The sequence below is a fragment of the Toxotes jaculatrix genome, chromosome 16, assembly GCF_017976425.1.
Source record: "Toxotes jaculatrix isolate fToxJac2 chromosome 16, fToxJac2.pri, whole genome shotgun sequence".
Classification (NCBI taxonomy): domain Eukaryota; kingdom Metazoa; phylum Chordata; class Actinopteri; family Toxotidae; genus Toxotes; species Toxotes jaculatrix.
In genome coordinates, this window is record NC_054409.1 from 13939858 (window position 1) to 13962245 (window position 22388).

Consider the following 22388-nt stretch of genomic DNA (forward strand, 5'->3'; position numbering starts at 1 on the left):
TGATTGAACTTTATTTTGCTTGGAGATTTGTTTTAATTGGTAACGCCCGCATACATTGGTACCGTGCAGAGGGGGAGTTTAGGGGGGTGAGGGGGAGTGTGAAAGGCTTCGTTTGGTACTGCATGCAGCCAGGCGGGTAGAGCTTTTATTGCTGAATTATTTATAAGACTGTCGGGGAGAGAGTAATGCTTCTCTTGGATGGAGAGAGAGTCATGGTCAAGACGTACTCCTAGACTCTTTCTAATCATGATTTTTACTTAAATGTAGCCTGCTGATCCTTTTTTAAAACTACATTTTAAAAAAATTCAAGTATAAGCCACACATATGCTTTGTGTTCCCTCTTATTATTTTTGCTAATCATATTTGACTGGGAACAGTGGTTGAAAGTACAGAGCACTTGAGTACATTTACTCAAATGCTCTGTACATTTATGCGAATAATTTCGTGGTATTTATACTTTATTGAATATTTCCATGTAATGCCACTTAATATTTTTACTCCACTTCATTCCAGAGGGAAATATTGTACTTTTCTCCTCCACTACATATATTTGACACCTTTAGTTATAGGCTACTAGTTACTTTGCCTGTTACTCTGCCTTTTTTCAGCCCCACTCCACCGGAATGAATGTGCCCCGTTCGCGCCTGCGCAGTCTCATCATTCATAGCTCTCTCTCTCTCTCTCTCTCTCTCTCTCTCTCTCTCTCTCTCTCTCTCTCGTCTCGTGCAGAGGAGAAACCAACAGGCGGCTCTGGGCTCCCTCGCTCGCTCTCGCTCGCTGCCCCGGTTGTCAAGGTACTGGTAGTCTGTGACTTCTGCTCGTTGCGGCTGGACGGTGACAGCTCAGATCGGCTCCCTCTCGGATTTTTGCCCCTTTGGATTTCTATATTTTTGGTGTCACTGACGGACTCTCAACCTCTAATTTCCAACACACGTAAGTTGGTTGATATTTTCTGTCTTTCTAGTTGTGTTTCCCCCTCTCGTCTTGTATTTTATGGAAGCCTTACATGCATGTCTCTCATGCTGTTATCCCGAAAGAGACAAAAAAAAAGAAAAAATATAGAGGCAGGAGTTTGAAGCTTGCTTCTTTTCTCTCGCTCGTTTTTTTTCCAAGTTCAACTACTAGATCTCCTTTCTCTCATATGTTGTATTGTTTCGCTACCCGTCCTTGCTTTCGCTCTTTTTCCGTGGCGAGAACAAAAAGGGGAACTTTACACGTGATGAATTGTCAACTTTCCTCAGGTTGTGAGTCTGCACTGTTCTCAGTATGTGTTTTGCGGAAGATGTTTTGGTGTTACACTGTATTATGCTACAATAAATAAGATGAGCAGACCAGACGTGGTGGTTCGACTCATCTTTTTAGCTTATCTCTCATAGCAGGTGTCTGATTGCCCACTTCCGCACTGTGCTGCGCGATATCAATCGTATGTTAACCCACTGAGGGTATTCTTTGTTTTGTTTTTGTTTTTTAACATAAATATTTTTCTCCAGCTCTTGTTCTGTTACTCCGTACTAACTTGAGCTGTTTGTTTCGTATAAGCAGTCTGTTTTTGTTGTTTCAGCATTATTTCTGTCGCTTTTTATCTGTCACTGGGAACCTGAAGTAAAGTTATTACTGTGTGTTTTATCCTCGCGGTCATTTTCTCACACAGTGTGCTTTGTATAATTTTGCGCGCGTGCTTGTGTCTTTATTTCTGCGTTTGCATGCGTGCGTGTGAATCAAGTGAATGACAGAGAGAGGAAGAAATGCTGAACTGCCCTCTGTTCCTGCTGAACCAGCTTGTTGGCATACCTAAACCTGTGCTGGTAATTGCAAACTAACACCTCACTTCTCGGTCGTGCAACAACTGAAAAGATCACAACAAGTATATCAGCTTGTCAGCGTTCAAAGGTCTTTAAAACTAGCAGTACTGTATCATGCAGAGTCTTTCAGATTGGTCTTGTTGGTGCTGAAGCAGCAGTATTGCAGATATGGCAGCATTTTTCTCTTGTCTTTTTTTTTTTTTTTTTGTTATAAGTGGACAGTTTGTTTCTGTTTTGAGTGACTGACTAATTGAACTGCATTTGCCCTCTGCTGTGGTCCAGTGGTTCTTGCTGGTGTGTGCTAATTTACCAGGTCTTTATGCCTGGTGGTCTCCAGGCTTGACTAATGGCCTGTTGCCTTTGGGTTATTTTTGTTTGCTGCACCCTGCTCCACCCTGTTTCATATGCTTGTGGTGTCTCTGCTAACACATTTCAGCCACACCTGCCCTGGTTAGACTGAAATGTAGGGTGTCTTTATGTTAATGCCCAGCCCTTGCTTCACTGTACTAGACTGACCTCATTTGTGGACTGGACTGGTAACAGACTTATTTAGTTGTTGCAGCCATATAAAGCTCTACTTGTGCTGTTTACTGGACTTTGTGAATGCAAATGGGAGAGCTGGGCTTATTACACCCTAGCTTTTGGTTTGTGTGTGTGTTTGAAAGATTGTCAGTGATTTTGTATTATTTCCTTCATTATTTGTGAGTGCATTCATGTCTATTATCTATTTCTGCAATAAAGTGTAATGGACAAAAAAAAGTGTGTGTGTGTGCGTGTGTGTGTGTGTGTACCTGTACTATGCTTTAGTGTGTATACTCCAGGCCCCCCATGAGCACTTTCACAGATGCTTTCTCGTAAGAACTGACTTGGTAATGAACTCTATCAATATCGACGAAATAAGAGCATGAGAAAGAGGGAGAGAGTGAGCTTGTATTATATGATCACAAAACACAATCTTTCTTTGTCTCTTTCAGTTTTTCTCTATGGGCATTGTTTTTCCTTTTTTTGATTTCTCTCTCCATTTCTTTTGGCAAGTCTTTTCTATTGACTTTTTTACATTTGTTTTGGCTCATTTTTTTGTTTTGTTATTTCTTTTGGTACACTTTATTTTTATTATGCCATTTTCTTTCTTCATTTTTCTCTCTGGGTTGTGGTTTTAATTAGCTTGTGATTTCTTTTATCTTTTTGATTAGCATCTCTTTTTTTGCATTTCCATAGTTGTCTTTTTACACTCACAAATATTTTTTTAGCCACTGATTTTTTGTATTATTTAGTTGTTTAGTTCATCTGACATTAGAGAGAACAGAGATGGTGAAAAGGATGACACAATTAATTCAAAATTTTATTTCCACTGACCTTGTTCTAAACACATTTCAGGATCTTTTCTATATAAAGTTGGGCCTTTTGCTTTTCTATATTTGATTTTCATAATATCAAACAGGTGACTGAAACTCCTCCAGTAGATTATGATTGCTTCAGTGGATTTGGAAATGAATTTAATTTCCACTAATGGAACTTAGTTGGGCCCAGGTACCCAGATTAAGGACACATAGAGAACTGGCACATAAGTACACTGAGCATGCATGGCAAAGACAAACACACACCCAAACACATACACAGACACAAACCAGACAAATGAAAGTTTTGTTATCTAAATTGTTCAAATCTGGTCCAATCTGGTCAAACCATTTCATTTGTTTCCAAGTCAGATGTACTCAGTTTTATTTATATATCTCCAAATCATAAATTTTCCTCAAAGGGCTTTACAATCTGTACATCATGCAACACCCTCCATCCTTGTGTCTGTTTTATGTACTCCTGGGAACAGCATCATGGACCCCTAGCTGCTTGAGTTCTGGTTTGCTTTATGTTATGTTCTTTGTTTAAACAGTTTACAATCTCAGTAACACACCCTCAGTAGGAGACGACGCACAGTGGCGTCATGGGATGTCTCTTTCTCCCGCCTCTGCCTCTGCAGCGTGTGTGTGTATTCTGGTGCCCAGTGCCTATCAGCGAAACAGGAGTCTGCCCACCAGTTCTCAGATTCTAGCATACAGCAGCACATTTAGAGTCTCATCTGGCAAGGAAATGTAGCACTAATCCAATTGGCTGGAGCTTTAGTAAAAGCAGTCCTAATTGGCCGATATGGCAGCTGGCTGCCAAGGTTCCAGTAAGCACAACAGGGAATTGGGAGAGTCCCAGTGGTGCAGGAGAGACTGAACAAAGGGCAGAGAGCAAGAGAGTGTGCTACTGTTTTGAATATTCCTCCACTTGGCAATAATAAAGGACTCATCTGCGCACTGCTGACTCAGATCCATCCAGCTGACTATATCTCATTTTCAACTGTGTTGTTTTGCACACACACACACACACACACACGCAAACACACACACATGCAAATACACACATGCACACATGCAAACACACTCGCCCCCTGCATTCCATCTGCAGGAACAAGAATGGCTTTTGTCACACAAACATGTTTGAGGAAACGTCTTCCCGACTGGCTAAGGAACAAAGCCATCAACACAGGAATATTGACTGTGTGTGTGTGTGTGCGCGCGCACATTACAAGAGGAAGAGTGTTTCTTTGCAGAGAAAAAAAAATGCTACTGCCAACAGCTGCTGCAGCCGTTCCTGTTTCCTTTCACCTCAGTGTGGAATCCAGAGAGGACAGAGACAAGAGATGAGACAGAGAGGGAGAAAGACAGAGGCAGAGAGTGTGAGAGATGGCCATGTAAGGTTTCAGCCACCATAGCTTGAACCACTCCACACAAACACTGGACCTGAAATGAACTCTTTGGGGGTTGGTCTCTCAAGTCACCGTTAACTTGAACTTTGGCTTTGTGTGGCTGCTTTACTATGGAACAAAGGCACCTTTCATTGTAAGATACATTAGGGAACTTACAAAAATAATGGCTTGTTTGGTTTGTATGCACATTTCAAAACTCAAACAATACAACATTCCAACACAATAAAGTTCCTTGATATATATATTTTCCAGTGAAAAGTAAGCCCTATTTGTAAATTCATGTTAAGGAGCTGTAATGCTAGTTTCAGCAGCTTGTTATGCAGTTAACTGTGAAATTTCCTTTGTTTGGCCACTTGGTATAGATCTTTGTCAAGATATACACTTAAGCTGACATGATTTCCTGTGAGTTGCATGTGCTTGTTTATGTACATTTTAAAAACTTGAACAGATAGCGTTAAAGATTATACATTCCTATGGGTAATTAACCAGTGATGAAATCAATTATTCAGATTCTTAACAAAGTCATTTATTACTTTGTTAAGAATCCGAATGCCTTGGTAGCATCCAAGTGAAATTTGCTAACTTTTATTTAGTGCAGCAGCTGCACAGAAACACAAATCAAAAACCTCAGCACTCATTTGGCTCAATGCAAAAGGTCAATTGTGAAATAAACATAGAAGCAGAGTGAAATCAAATCTGTTCAGTCTATGATACATTGTTTTTGAGAGTCCAGTATTTCTTTAATTAGTCAGGCCCAGTGAAGAGCAAATGATATGCAGCAGTGTGTTTATCGTCTTTGCCCCAGACAAAGAATTGAAAATCAAATATTGACATTTTTTATTACAAGGGAAAAGCTCCAGATGGCATTGTAAACCACTTAATGTGGGTTTACACAGAATCCCTCTTCTGCAAAGTGAGATGACCCCCAAAGAACATATTTTATTACACTGACACTGATGGGAAAAAAAACCAATCTTAGTTTATGGTTAACAGTGCAAATTAAAAAGCTATAAATGTGATGTATGTCACACAAAGCCCTTCATGATCATATACACGACAAACCTAATGTGTAAACGTGTTCATTTGATTGACTGAAGTGTTACATTTTGACAGAATCTGAGCCACACATCTCTCGACTATTTCAGTATCACTGAACAAAGCGTCATTGGATGACAAGAGTATTTGTAGAGAAGCGTTCAGAAGTCCTCTGTCTATTTATTTCATTTCCCTTGCTGATGTGATGATGGTTTTAGCAGCAAAGACGTTATAGTGACGAACTTGTGGGCGAGGAGAGTGAAGAATGTGGCTTATTAGTGCATTGGTGGGTTTGTTAGAGTGCTGTTAGCAGCACCACAACAGTTATTTCTACACTAATTATGTATCATTTTAACAGGCTGATAATACCACATCTTAAGCATTATTGATGAGGTAACGCGAGCACAAGGGTAGACGGTGAACATACAACAGGAGTGGGAGGATGTAGATGGAGTGGGTGTGTACACACACAAGGAAGCAAGACACGGTGTAGGTGGGATTAAGACATGGAGGTTATCACTGTTACCTGCAGCCGTTAGGAGCAAACCAAACATTCAAATCCTTCTTGGTTCACATTCAGTTTATGATCTTTGCAGTTACCATGTACTACACTGCATGTACTACACTGTATGAAAGGATGGAATTAGATAAAGGTAACCTTTAACCTGAATTTAGCCTACATGAGCTGACAGATGGCTGAATAAATGTCTGGAAGGATTTGATGGAGGAAACTGGAGGAACGTTGTTGGTGTTTCATTGTTTTTTACTTTGATTGATTCACAGAACACTATGAGGGTCCAGTTGATAATTGGTGTATACATATACTGCGTGTACTCATGAATATTCTGATGTGTGGGGTGATAAGGGACAGTCACCAACAGTGGCTTTAATCCAAGATCTGTTACTTGCTGTGTGGCAGGAAAGCCATGTTACTAAAAATGTCCAATTCCTTTTACAAAAATGCATTTTTGCGTCCTTTTCACTACGAGACCTGTTATGGTGATCACAGTCAAAGCTCTAAAGACAACACGAAGCTAAGATTAAGTTTTCATACGCCCTCGTGGTCAGTGCAATAACCTGGTTGAGATCTTTTTACATTATTATTACATAATCAGAATATGTATTTAATTTAGCAAAATTATGTCAAAATTATGACATACACGTACATACATGTGCATGCACAGAAGGAGTGAATGGATAGGGTGAAAAGAATGTCTTCAGTTTGACAGATATGGGAGGGCCATCTGCTCTATCACTCAGCTATGGCTCACTGAGTGTCACCTCTCTGCTCTGTCGTTCACACACACTTGCACAGACACGCACTGACAGCAACACATAGTATAACACATATCATGTACACATGCTAATAACCCATTTCTCTGAGCTCTTTGCCCGTTTTCTCTCTCTCATTCATTCAAACGTGCATACATCCATGTCTGTGCACACACATACGCAGTCTCTGACACACACACACACACACACACACAGCCCTCTTCTCATGTCCCAGCTCTGCTTACTGTGTCAAAAAGAGCTTAGATCAGGGAAACCATAGCTTGCCCTCATTCAGACTTCCTGGAAGATTGGGCTATTTATTCAAGCAGACCATGTTTGGACTGTGATTGGAAAGTTGCCAGTTTGAATACCAGTTTGGTTGAAACTACCACTTTCAAGTACCTCTTTTTGCTCCAGCAAGCAGGTGAAGACTGTGGTTGTACTGCAACTAACAGTTATTTTCATTATCAGCCAATCTGCCAATTATTATTATTTTGATTATTTGATAAATCATTTGGTCTTTGAAATGTCAAAAAATAAAATGAAAAATTTCTATTTGCAACGTAACAGCACCCAGGGTGACAAGTCTCATTTTGTCTGATCTGATCTGATCAGTTTTTTAGTTTATACAAAGCAAAGTGCTGTTTGTTCATCACAACGTGATACGCTGTGTTTATGAGCTTCATCTGTCACTGTTTAGTCTCTCCATTCTTCTTCTTTATTAATAAATCAGGCAGAGCAGATGAAGGGCTGCTGGCTACCCTCTTTCGTAACAAACATGAAAAATACAGCCAGCTCCTTTTGTAGGTTTGTGGTGTCTTTTTGTGATTGTTGTCAGCAGCTTGAAAAACACGATCCAGTTCAATCTGCTATAATTGGCATTTGACTACAAACTGTGCAAAAATATTGTGTGGCTCGACTATTTTAATCCAAGACCCGTTTTCTTCCACGGTGCACATATGAAGTTGCTACGTAGTACCATATTTCCCCTGTCTTTCTTTCCCTTATTTTATAAATGAATTACAGAAAGGAAGATGGCAGGCAAGCCAGTAAAAAGAAAAAAAAAACAGAAGGTTAGAATTGAGGTTTATAAAAGGGTAAAAAAAAAAAAAAAATTGCCAGTCAGAATTTCTTCTTTTGAGGGGCCCACAAGACTAACTATCTTTTAGAAAGTGATATTGAGAAACTGAGATGCAGCATGTCTGGTCACTCATTCATCCGAATAAAAATGCCAGTTAATACCATCGACAAATGGCAGCAATTAGAACAATCTAAAGCATGCATTTTTAGCACTTTGATAGGAACACATAAGAAAAAGTTTGGGGACCAATTTTGAGTCCTGCACCACAAAAAACACAGACAGTACATGGGAATAATAATAATATAAAACTTTATATCTGAATTGCATCTCTGGAGAAATGAAGAAAAATTATACTTCACTTCATAAGCAATTAAACAAAAATATCTCTCATGATATTTTGCTTTGTCTGTGCATATGTGTGCCTGCAAGCAATATTTTCTCTACTACTATGACCCACTGACCGGTGTTTGCAGATTAATTGCTGCTTTCATGTTAAGCTGTGGCATATCACCCCGTAATTGGTAATGGAGATTATCAGAGAGATGCTGTGTGGGTCTCCGTACGTGTGTGTGTGTGTGTGGGGTGTGTGAGATTTCGTTATCTGATTAGGACGTTTATCTAATAAAGTAGGATTTATGGGATTTCTGGTGTCTCTCCTATGCACACACACCAACCCACACTGACACGCACATGAGGATCACTATTAAAACAGAATGCATATCTCTGAAGAGCTACACTGACAGAATCATATTATATATTGCATTGCCTTTGACTTAGAATATGAATTGTGACACACATGGACACAGTTACCTCTACATTACTTGTTCTTCAAGCCATATGTACATTCGTAGTGACAGTAAGCTGATGCGAATTAAGTGCTTGTAAGATTGGTATGTGTATATGTGCAACTTCATGGACACAGAAAATCAAACATATTCCTGTAATGTATATACACACACACTTTGCATCTTATGCCTGAGAGCTACTGAGGCATATCCACCCATGTTTGTTGTGCTCACTGGGAGGATGGGGATAAAAAGCAGAGGATGCAACAGAGCAGCACACTCTGCCACAATAACACATACATGCCTGTGAGCAGACACACAGCACTTGCAGGGAAGCTTCACCATATTTCTCCTGAGATCTTTTGGAGCCACATCATCGTCTCACTCCAGCACACACATCAGTGTCAGCCTGACTTGCGCAATGCACAGCCACCACTCAGCCAGCTGCCTATGTCTGTGTGTGTGTGTGTGTGTGTTTGTGTGTGTGTGTGTGTGTGTGTGTGTGTGTGTGTGTGTGTGTAGCTGTGAAAAGAAAAAGAAGGAGAGATGTGTATATGTGCAAAATTGTTTGTGTCTTTTTTTTGTGTGTATCTGTATGTTTTTGCTTTAATCAATAAGTCATCTCACTGCCTGTTTGATCTATCTCAGCAAACTGTCTGGTGCCAAAAAAAATTTTTTTCATCACTGCTAGCTTTTAGAATACAGCTTGTTCTCATTTTGTGTTATGTTACGTTAAACACTAGCAGGCAGTGGATAGAAAAAAGAGTGAATATCCTCTGTTTACTAAAATCAGATATCCCTCTCCAGTACAATTGTTCATTTCATTTGTCTGTTAGTCTGCTCAGTGCTAGACAGGCATGAGCACGATAGGCAAATGGCATGTGCTACATTTATAACAGTGCTGCTCTTAGCACAGTAGTCAGGACAAAACTGAAATGCTGAAAAATTACATGAAGGAGTTTTACACTTGAAAACTTCATTTTATATGGAAATTCACCAAAATTCAAGAGTTCAAGTTTTAAAAATAAAATCCACCTTTACATAGCTATTTGTCATCAATCTTTGATGTCAAATGTAAGTCTGACCTTTTTTTCAAATGATGACATGTAGTGATTCACTCATTTTAACATGTCCATCTATACTTAAGTTGCATTGTGTGTAGGTGGGGAGAGTAAGAGCCGCATGAATACAGTTACAAATTAAATACATAAACAAATAAATAATAAAATAATGATAAAGATAATATTGAGGGAAAAAAGCTCTGTAAATATGCCATGATTTAAAAAGACAGCTTTGTTGTGTGAAGTACAAATACTGTGGGATGTAGCTTATATTGGAATACAGAAATGTTATGCTGGTCCAGCTAACTGGCTTTTCATCCCCACCTCATTAGAGCTGCCAGACAGCTCTCTCCAAACAGTGTCTCTTGCCAGCCCAAAACACAGACGAACAGTCAAAACCACACATCACGCTGGCTCGAACACGCTGGGATGCACCTCTGATTGGAAGCTGACTTGACTGATACATGTAGCTCATTTGCAGCTTAGAATAATGAGCATTCATAAACAGGCCCAAATTCAGAGTTAAACTGAAACTGAATGATATGGTATGTTACCATACAGGTGAGTACCATAGCAAACAAACATCAGACTCAACAGCACCACCACTAACCACATGCAACTGTTATGCTAGCTTTCAGGCTGAGTGAGTGTGGGCATGACATTGTGGTTAACAAGTGGGCATCTTTCTTCACCGCTCATCTCACATCTCACTGAGATGGAGACACCTCGACATCTCAAGAAGGCTAAAGAGTGTTTCCCAGCATCGCCTGCAACATCCCTTTCTGTTTCCTTTACCATACACCCAGCCACACCGCGCTGGTGTTGTGTCATGAGCTTGGTGGTATGAGCTCCTCTTGAAGGACGCTGGAAAGCCTGAGACCTCTGACAGTGAGGACTTACTCACCTCCTGTTCCCAGCTCAGGCTGTTGAACAAGCACCCAGGCTCTGCTAACAAGGCCAAACTGTGCCTCGGCTCATAAGTGATGAAAAAAAAAAGAGGTCTGATATGTCACCAGGAGGGGTTGAGGGTTCTTTCTAGTTATCAGTAAAATTAAATCTAAAAAAAAAAAAAAAGCAGACACTGTAGAGCTGCTAAACAGGCATGATATGATTTGGTGCTGCACTTTGAATAAGCTGTAAGTGGGAAAGATAATAATACAAAGACTGTGATAGTGACTCATGCCCTTTAATTCAAGAAAAATGAGTTCTGTATTGCGTTATAATCTGTTGACGCTGCTGTTTGTGGAAACAGGTGCTGTCCCTCCCTAAAGTCGTATAATATAGTCGTATAATAACAATGTTTTGTTTACAACAAAACATTGTTATATTGTTATGCAGTCAGTCAGCTGAACCTAAATACTGAGGCTGTCGGATTCTGTCAAGGAACTTGTTCCACAGCAGAGAAAATTATCTCCCCCGTGTGGTTTCTTCCAAATCCTGTGAGAAGAGAGGCTTTTTGTGTCAAGAGTGATATAATGACATAGTGAGGTGTAATATATATATTTTTTAGCTCATAACATGGCCTGTTTGTTCAAAATGTGCATTTAATGGGTGCTGAGGCTTATCTGCAACGGCGCTGGCTGCTGGTGAGTCCATAGAAAATGATGTGTTTTGTTAAGCTCAGTTGTTATTTGCTCTTTTTGATGAACTTCGATCTGATCCGCTGAACTCCAGAGAACTTTGCTGTATATTATATTTAGTTGGGGATGTTTGCTCTCCATGGTGCTGAAATTCTCTGTTTCACTCAGAAGTGAGTAATGATTGTCTGCCTGGGAAACAAGATTTTTTGATTAAAGTCAGGCTGTTATATGTGTATGTGTATGTTATTGGAGTGTGTCGGGGTTTTTTTTTTTTTTTTTGGTCTGCTTCTCCCTGCCGTAGTGTCACAGTTATTCTCCACAGAGTTTAGACTTTAACGCACACATGCCCATCTTCAAGTAGCCTATCAATAGTGTGGTTATACTCAGCTGTGGCTGTTAGAGAATGAAAGAATTTGTCGCCAAGGCAATCTGATGTACTTTGAAGAAAGTATTAAATAAAGTGACTTGATATGGATTTTATATGTAGTTAGATGTCATCTGGTGTGATGATGTTAATCCCACCAGGACTACTGTTGTCATTCAACTGACAGCATTAGAGATCTGTTATTGGATGTTTTATTGGATCACTGTTTACTGATCATTTTAAAAAATGTCACCAGTGAAAATGTGCTGTTGTGTGTTTTTGCAGTGACATAGTGTCAAAAGATATATTTTTTATTAAGTTTTTACATAGCTCTGCAGTTATTGGAATTAAATGACAAGGCTGGTAGTTGTTCTTTTGGGTGTTTTGGTATCCAAGATTGTCGTTTCAGATTTATCTGTGTCCACTCTGTAAAAAGCGGTTTGTTGACTTTAATGTCACTGAGCTCGGTGATTTGACGACGCAGGTAGATGCTTTAGTTAATTGGGAATCCATGCCAGGTTTTATTTCCGCTGGAATACACCGCCGTCCGCCATAGGTTGCTGACTAATGACGAGAAGATGCAGACCGCAAAGAGAGGAGCAGCAAACGACTTTGAGGGCACGTCAGGGGGAAAAGCAAAATATCAAGTGTGGAAATGGGCTGTCTGAGCAACTTCCCTTCCTCGGCAGAGCCGTGCGCCCGTCAGACTGGGGGAAAGATCTCCTTTGAGACCTGTCTGTTTCAGGATGCCCAAAAGCACCGCGTGTTACCGCTGAGTATTATGGACCGACCCAAACAACCAGCAAACTTGAGAGGCGAGTTATTTTCTAAATTCAATTAAACGTGCATGGGGAAAAAAGGAGGATCAGCTGAAGCACATTGAATTAGGAGGCGCATGCGGTGTTCAGCCTACCTAAGCGAGGATATTCGATATTATTTTTTTCCCCTACAGCTCTTTTCCACGATCAGGATCTTGATTTGGAGATAATATATAGTATATAATCATCAGTGGATTATAATCAATCCACGTCGAATTATGTTAAAGCATTTATTTAAAATCTAGCACACTGTGGTCATTGGAGAGGGAGAGAGAGAGTCAGCAGCACTCACAGGGGAGCAGAGGGGGGCGGGGTCCCTCTTCTTTCCACATCAGGTCTCACCTGTATTGTAGGCTAGTACTATTTGGCTTGTGGTAGCACTTGGTGGTGGCCAGAAAACACGAAACTGTCATTTTAAAACTAGAATGCTCTCCTTTGACTTTAATTATTATTATGTGGCTTCATTCTTTTTTTTCCCCATGTGCATCCAGCCTGCTCACAGCCCTGATCTTTGTCAGAGGGCCAAAGAAAAGATGTTAAAAAAAAGACGTTAGCTTTTTTTTTTTGTTTTTGTAAATTACATTTTTAATTACTGATGTGTTTTTCCTATCAAATTCTATAGAACATGTGCAGGACTGTTAGGTTTGGCCTTTAATAAGTAGTGTAGTATAATGGTGCCCTGCCAGATCTGTTGTAGCCTTTGATTGGAGATTGGGATGGTGATTTTATGTGTGTTACTGTACTAGCACCATTATGTCAAGATAGCTGTGTTCATCTCATGAATGTGCGCTATTGTTGTACATGTGAAACACCTTGCATGTCAGCCATTTCATCGGTTGATTCATGGGCTGGTTGGCATGAATGTAAGTGTTTAGACAGCTGGTCATGACACACTTGGGAACAGTGCGATATCCACAGCTTTCTACCCATAGGTTGCAGTTGTGCAGCCGCCAACACTTTGAAGCGTAGTTACTGTTTTGTTGTGTGTATTTGTATTTAGTTCCTGTTTGACTGTGAAATGTGGGCAGGTGCAACTTACATAGATGCAAACAAACATAACGGTTACTACAGATACATGCTACAGAGGAAGTTCCTGTTCCCTTTCCTCTGACGGTTAGCTGCACTGCCTCCTGCAAAATGGAAACCTCATTTTCTGTTATCATACTGGACAGAATAACATTTTCCTACTCTGTGTCGTTCTAGTCAGACGTTATCTGTATATTATGTCTTGGTTGTACTCTTATCTGTGTCTTTTGCTAAGTCCTTTCAGGTAAATTCTCACACACTGGTGTGTAAGCACTGTACGAATGCGAGAGTGCAGGTGGTTGTTCAGTCGAGTGTGTTAACTTCTCTAAGTAAGATATTTCTTAAAGAGCAAAGTCTCAGTAAAGAAGGAAGATTTTAGGTTTGCCAGCTTCTTAGTCAGTCATAAAAAGGCTTTATTGTTTTAATGCGTATGGACTTTAAACCTTTCAGCTTGTGGATTCTAAACAATGCACTGCATTGTTCTCTGTCAGAAACATACAGTAGCAGTTTGCTCAGCTGTTGTTGCTTTAAATCATCTGGTAGTTTTGCAGATGTTGAAATGAAAAGGATAAGGTTCACATGGGTGAACAGATGTGCTGTGCTTGTTGAGTACCGCTTGCAGTAAAGTCAGCAGTTAAATGGCTGTGGGTTCTGTCGAATTACACAGAATTGTCACTTTTATAAGAATATATTTATTTGCTAGAAAGAGACTTTTATTGTATTAGTATTTAAAAAAGAATCATACTATGTTCTTCTTAGTTTTGTGTTAAGTGTTGTATGAAATACTCTCTTCTATATAAGAATTATAAGGAATAACAGCTGTAAGCATTATGTTAGTTACAGGTTCTTGATGTCTGTAATGATTAAGAATGAAATTGTGACAATCATTAGTTTAAGCCATAAACAACCTACTGTATTTAAGATTTAGTGGTGTCTCTTCTCTTTCATATAATTGCACAGAGCCAAGAAAAGTGAATTATTTTCTAAGTAGCTCACTATTGCGCTCACCATGAATTGATTGTACACCACAGCCTGCACACAATCCAACATTTTTCAGCTTTCCGCTTACGCACACAAAAACACATAGAAGGCTTACAGAAGCCTGGCTACATAATGCTTTCTCTCAGTGACCCTGAGTAGCTGTTTGCTGTCAAAGATCGACTGTAGCAACACTGTAGTGCAGTGTTTCTTCAGCTGAAGGTCCCCCACATGACAAGGATAATATTATGTTTTATATTCATTAGGATACACTGACTCTACTCTTTGCACCCTTGGTTTAAAAGACTGCAGTCTTTCACTGCACTATTAAGGGCACTATTTAACACTTACCATACTGGTAAGTATTTTTCTTCTTTTCTTCCATACAAATGTAAACGTACCAACGCCCTGCACCACCCATGTCACCATCACTTGTACGCTCCAGCATACAAACACACAAGGCACAAACACAACTACAGCAAGTGGTTTCGATGCACAAACAAGGAACCCTGGAGGGCTGCTGCAGTTCATTACATATGCCGTAGTCAGCTCAGGCTATTTCTGTTGCTCCTAGTCAGCCAGCCAAGAAACAGCCCTGCCCATTTTGGACCAGCCGTGCAGGTTAATCCATTCAGACCCTGAGTTCTTAATCATTTTAAATCTCTGGAATCACTTTAAGAAAATTTAGCACTTGCAGACATAAAAACATCATGATATGTTGTCACATATTCATAGTGGAGACATGGTCTATAATCCACATATAGTTCACAAGAAAAAAAGTATCAACAGAAACATGGTAAATCCTGGCTTAATTATTCTGCAGTAGACTGACCTTCTCCAACAGGTTTTTTTGCATACCCTCTTTTTTACATTGTTGCTTACCTTTGCAAAAAAAAAAAAATCATGCTCTAACCATTTGAGTACAAAGAGAAAACACACAGGTGGGAAATTCCCCATTGTATGAATACCTCTGTATTAATTTGTCTTCTAGATGTATGGCGGTGGCTAACACACACACACACACACACACACACACACACACACACACACACACACACACACACACACACACACACACACAGCCAGTACAGTGTGTACAGTAGCTTTGTAAATAGTTCGAAAAATATTTAGTATGCTTATAGCATTCTTCATCAATAAAGATTTTAATTACTTCTCAGAACTGCTGACCAATGCAAATTGTATGGTTTATGGTTTAGTCTTATAGCTGTGGTGTTGGCTGGGGCAACAGTGAAATCCCAGAAACACAGCAGACCATGAAATATTTGGTTTATGGGATTACATTTCATAGATTAAAAACTGCGGGAGAGAAACTATGAAAGAGCTCCACCATTTCTTTTCTCAAAACAACTTAAATATTGAAACGCATTTAAAATGGTCGGTTTTGTCCAGTTATGTAAACAAATAATCCTTAATCTTCAGATCTTAAAATAAAAAAAACAAAAAACATACAGTTTTGAATTTAAAGACAATAAAATGCTCACATTTAGATAATCTATTTTCAGGTGCTCTACATAGCTATCATGCCGTCATATGATAACAATCTGTCTCTACAATCTTTGATCTAAATGGCATAGATTTGACAGAATAGGAAAGGGACAAAGTGTGGAGAAGAAAGGTGTTGAATAATTAAAGAAAATGTCAATAGCATTAATTGATTCTTAAAGAATAAGAATAAAATAGGGGAATAGTGAAAAGGAAAGAGGAAAAATGAAACGGAAAGTTGTGCAGAGCAGTGTGCGAGCAAAACTATTTACAAAATCAATCAATCCTAGATTGGTTTGCAAATTAAACAAATTAAATTTAAATTAAATCATATTCTTGGGTGTCAAATAAAATTCAACATAATGTTATGAGAGCACAATATGACATTTACCCCTGATGATCACATTTTGTGCAGTCTGTTATAATAACTTGTGTTAATACCATCCTCTTATTCCTACAAGGTTATCAGTCAGTTTCACATCATTATCATTACTTAAAGATGTCAAATTGCTGGTGTGAGTTAATGGTGTATTGTTAATACAATGGCTGACAATGTATTACTCACCAAGTTTTATCCACCCATATAGTGGAATGTGTGTTAGAAGTATGTGTTTACAGTGAGAGACGAAGGGGAGACAATGAAGGAGAAGCTGAGACAGACACAGGGTTAACTGCAAGTGAGGAACTGGGAGAGCAGACTGTGAGAGAGGGAAGTGTGTAAGATATAGTCAAGGCTATGTTTATTAGCAGAGGAAGGCAAGAAGGAGGGTGTAAACAAAGGAGCCACAGATGGAGGAAAAGGGGAGATGAAAGGATTCGGGGGGTGGATAGAACAGACCGTTTGGAGGAGAGATGGATGGATGAAAAAAAATGCATAGCATGGATGTGCATAAAGATGCCTCTCAGCCTTAACAGCCTGAGGTGAGAGAGACTGACTTCTGCTTGACACTGATTCCACAGACTGAATCAATGTGATACCTCTCTCTCTCTCTCTCTCTCTCTCTCTCTCTCTCTCTCTCTCTCTCTCTCTCCTCTCCCCTCTCTCTCCCTGGGAATTCTCTGACCCACTTAGCTCCTCCACCAGGCAGCAGCGGAGTTATTTTTACATATTAACAGGAGACAATACTTTGTCCTCTGCTCGTCCTCCCCTCATCCGTATGCTTCCTTCCCCTCTTCTCCTCCTCCATCTTTGCTGCTCCCATCCTTTCCCCTCACACTATCCCGTGCTTCTTCTCCCCATGTCTATATTTGTCTATTGGCTTTGATCCTTTGTCCTCCTTTAGGGATGTAAAGATTCATCAACTCCTTGCTTTGTTTGGTACAGCGCATCGGCCACAGGCTTGATGGTAATAAATTGAGCAAAATCTGACTGAGGACAATTATGAATGAAAACAAAAACAAATCACTATTATATATTTTGAATTATTATTTTAGAATTTGATTTTATTTGGTGGCATTGGTGCAGTGCAGGTAGAGCCTTAGAGTGAGGCTTTGTTACAGTAATGCTAGAGAAAGAGCAGTGTCGGAGTTTGCAATTTTTGCATTTTTAATTTTATAGTTTCATAATTTTATTTTAAAAAAAAATTTAAAAAGGAAAGCATTAAAGTGTGGGATTGTTAGCAGAGAATACTTCTTTTTCTGTACCATTGTGGGGATTTTTTTAGGGCAGTGCCAGTTGTGAAACTGACAGAGAGAACAGTTGTAGAAATGCAGAGGGTACATTCTTATCTCTGAATCAGAAAAGACATTGTACAGTATATTGCTGTATGAATTATTATTATTATTTTGAATTCAGTGAGGAGAGATAGGATAGTGTTCCCATTAACAAAGATGCAGTTCGTAGATAAATTAATTGGCTACACAGCTTCATTCATTGTTTCTGCATCTTTTCCCTTTATTTACCTGAGCAAACCTTTTCCTCACTATATGAAGCCTCACCCTTCACCATCTACTCTCACCTCTTCTCTTCTCTTCTCTTCTCTTCTCTTCTCTTCTCTTCTCTTCTCTTCTCTCCAGAGAGTAAAGGGACAGTGAGTGGTTTCAGGTGTAGACAGGTCATCTATTCACCTCCTAATGATGATGGATGGCAGGACTGCAGAGAGCGAGAGCAGAGAGAAAAGTGGAGCGATGCAGGGAGATAAAGAAATAGCAGAGTAAGAGAAGACTGCTGCTGGTGGGCAGATGGTGTGAGTTTTAGTGATATGTAGATCCTCAAGTGTTTATATCATTCTTGTCATTGACTTGATAGCAAACACACACAGACACAGGTACACCTGTGTGATGTGCTTGCGAGGTGACATCTGGTGTAATGCATTGAGAAGCTCACTTATGAGGCATGCATACACCTTGAGCATGGGCACACACACACACACATAGTTCCAGCTCCGTTAGTCCTAACTTTTCTGTTTACGTCTGTTTACAGATGTAGAAGAAGAGAGGGCAATCTCCTAGGATGCCCTCTTTCACTCTTTTCTCTCTCTGTCACACACACTCTCTCTCTCTCTCTCTCTCTCTCTCTCTCTCTCTCTCTCTCTCTCTCTCTCTCTCTCGCTCACTTTCATTGTCACCTAGCTTCACAAACAGTGCTATGTTTCTGTGTTTTTGTGACACAATGACTTTTCTAAAATCTTTGCACCATCTCTGTGTACATAAGTCTACTGACAATGTTTGTGGTCAACAGCAAATCACTGTATCGTAGTATATTATGATAAAGGGAATTATCAGTGTGTAGCAAACACACATCCAAAGAGAAGTACAGAAATGGGTTAGTGACACTTTTTTTGTTAATTCTGCATGTAATGAGATCTCCATCAAGAAGAGAATGAATACTAGATGTTAGTGGGAGTAAGGCTACAGCTAATGATCATTTCATTGTTTAATCCATGATGTCTTAAAAAGTAGCAGAAAAATGTTCATTAAAATTTCCAGGTGCTCAGGGTGATGTTTTTTAATTGCTTATTTAAAACCTAAAGATATTTGATTTTTAATATAGACACATAACGCAGAGAGAGAGCAACAAATCCTCACATTTAAGAAGCTAATGCCTTATTACTGGCATCAAACATCAATATCAAAAGCTGGCATCAAATGTCTGGTTAAATTAATAATCATGTTTACACATAGTTCCTGATTTGAATCAAAATTTTGGGTAAAGCTCAATGCGGCTGCTGATTTAGACAGCATTTTAGATTTGAGAAGTTATTAATTCTCAAAGATGAGTTTTAAAAAAAATGTTATTTTAATATCAGTACCAAAACTAAGGTAAATAATAATTAGGCCTAATTATATCATAGAATGTAAAATTAAGAGCACTAATTATGAGAATAATGATGTTAAACTGACTGGGAAATTATTCATTTAGCTCCTGATCATAGATGCTGTTCACGTCAAACCAACAATGTTACATTCAGCATGGATTGAAGGGAGCACAGTCCATACTCTGCCCCCACAACAGAGGTGAGGTTGTTGTTCTTTAGACATGGTTTCGGTACTGAATGGGGTGACAAGTGTGGGGTCACAAGCAATCTCATCCACCACACGCTAGTTATTTTTTGACAGACCCCTTCTCTCAGCGCAACTCACCTCTCTGTCGTCTCACACTTTCCCCGTCTCAGACGCCCAGTAGGGGTGTGAATGTAAGGTTGCCAGATAGGAAGTGTTAAGACCCCATCTGGTGGGGTTACCACACACACACACACACACTGTCACAGTGGTAAAGTCTCACCCTTCCCAAAGTACAGGCAAGGAGGCAGGCTGTAGCTATGGCAACCTAGAGAGAAGGGAAATGATTGGGCAAGGCTTGGATTTGTGAAGAGATACTGTAAGAAGCCTAGGGCGAGACTTAGTCACTCATTCTCATTTAGTGTTTTTGTGTGTGTTGATAAAAGTGTGGGTGAGAGAAACACAAGGAGTCAGCCCTTCCTTGTTCCCCTTCCTATCTGTCTGCCTCTTTCATGTTCTGTTTTAGTGCTCAGTCAGTTGTCACGCTGATATGATGGATCTGGGTGAGCATGGCGTACTGACTGCAGTATGGTCTATAAACCTGGAAAAAGATCACTGGATGCATACACTTGCATACCTAATTGAATGAAGTGAAACACTTCACACGGGAGATGCGAGGCTGCCGCAGAGTAGCTGTGACATCAAATAGACCATATAATAGCCCAATGTTCCACTGAAAGGCAAGCATATGTTCATATTTTGCATTTGGAGAACTCCCAGTTTTGACTGGGGGGTGTCTTTGAGAATTTTTGATAGACACGCGTGCCTTTCTAACAATTTATCTGTCAGATAGAAGTGTCAGTTTTCTGATTTGTGCCTCATTTCTGCACTTTATTCCTAAATATTCAGGGCACTGAATGTAGGCTAATTTGTGAGTGGTGATTTAAGAGGCCTACGCCTAGGCACACAAGTGTGCTCACAAACCAGCACCACTTGCTGTAGCTATATGGATAACATAGACAGGGTCTTTGGTGCTGTTTGAAACAGAGGTGTCTTTGTAGATGTCAGTTCACAACTAGCTACTGGGGCTTGCTCTCTGTGTGCTCTCTTTGCAGACTTTGTGCATGAATCTGTGTGTGAATTGGTGTGTAGTATAGAACGGTGTGTGCATGTTCTGTGTTCACCGGTTATTAGAGCCCCGGCTCAGTGTCACACCCAACAGCTTTGCTTGAATAAACTGAAGGACTGTAACTGAATTAAGATGGCTGTCCATGTGCCTTAAGAAAAATTCTAGCGAAGCAAAAAGTTGTCGCACCCCGATTTTGCTTACTAGAGATGTGATTATCTATGTTTTTGCTTAGTTCTTGTAGAACAAAGGGGAGAGGAACCCTTTGATCAATAGTGGAAAGATACAATGCTGAAAAAGCATTACAATGTCTTCCTTTCTAAATAGAAATCGTTCCTTTCTAATTGGGCTTGGGGCCTTCAGAGAATTTGTGGGTTTTATTACAAACCCAGCATAAAAGCTGAATGTGTCTTTTTGTTTGTTTGTGTGTGCGTGTTAACAGTGGTTCTTCTTGTCGTTCATAGAAAATTTCTACAATGTTTCCTGCATCAAACCTGCAGTTTAGCCTAATCATTCAAGCCTATTCATTTTTAATGCGTAGTAGAAAAGATAAGTGGTTTATTCTCAGTCTCAAAATGTATGATTCAATTGAACTGGTCACAAGATCATTTCTTTTACAAGGAAAAGCTTTTTGATGTCTCTGAACACTTGCTCCTGGGAATAAAGAAATGCAATCAGCAGTAAATTACTCTACAGTAGCTGCATCTGTATAAGCCTAAATTGCTTTTATTGTTGAGTATAAGGAGGGGTAAGAAAAGCTTCCTGACCCACAAGAATGAGGAACAACAGACTGAACCTGGGAGCTCTCTGGCACCTCTCGCTCTGTCTCCACTTCCTGTCTCACTTCCCTCCCATGTTCCCTCTCTCAAGCTCATGCTCCTCCTTCACTACTCATTAGACTTGCGCTAGCATCTTCATTTCTCACCCTCTGTTGTCCTGTTTCACTGCTGCATTCTGTGCCCTGTACCCTGTTGTGACTCTAGAACGGGTGCAACCATGGATTGCATCTGCATCTTTACTATACAAACCAGGTCTTTCTGTGTTCATTCCCTCTATCTCCTTTTCATTTACGTATTTGCTTTATCCTCATAACCACCACCCACACTCCATCCAGCTGCAACCCTTGTCTTCCTTCAGCCTCTGGTTGTTTCCTGATTGGAATTCCAAAGCCAAGGCTAAGTCTGTGGAGATGTATGGGCCAGCGTGTCTCATATACTGAGGAAATATGGAAGCAGAGAACCAATTCCAGGGCTTCCTCCACGGTACATGTGCCATGCATGCACGTGTGTGTTGTAGGTTAAGAGAGGGCCTTTATTTCCTCTTTTCCCAAGTGGTTCTCTATGTACTGCAATCTTTTTGTGGAGCATTACTGGCTACATGTCTGTGCAATTTTTTTTGAATTACCTGGTGAGGCAAGACAATGCACAGACTAGCACACACATACACAGAAATGTGTATAAATGGTCTATTAGGTTTCTGAACACACACTGATGCATGTGTGCAAGAGCATCACTGTAATGAAAATGATTTATAACGGAGATTATCTGGATTAGGATTACATGTAATATTTTTACATTGCGAATGAGGTTAGGGATACTCTGCCACATCATAATTACTATTAGAGTGCATGAATATTGAAAAGGGATTGTCATTTAAATTTTATTTCACAAATTGAATAGCGAAACAAATTTAGAATTAAATGAAATGGTCTATTATATTTTTATGAAAGCACACTGGTGTTTCACAGTGGGATCCACTAATGTG

The 22388-nt window shown here is 39.8% G+C and overlaps 1 protein-coding gene across 2 annotated transcripts in view; it reads left to right on the forward strand.

Annotated features, from left to right (window-relative positions):
* Positions 1–729: 729 nt before the first annotated feature.
* LOC121195681 (spermatid perinuclear RNA binding protein) overlaps positions 730–22388 on the forward strand; it is a 73937-nt gene continuing 52278 nt past the window's right edge. For both annotated transcript variants that reach the window (XM_041059306.1, XM_041059307.1), the window contains exon 1: positions 730–933. The gene's annotated coding sequence lies outside the window, so the exon portion shown is untranslated. The remainder of the gene's footprint in view (positions 934–22388) is intronic.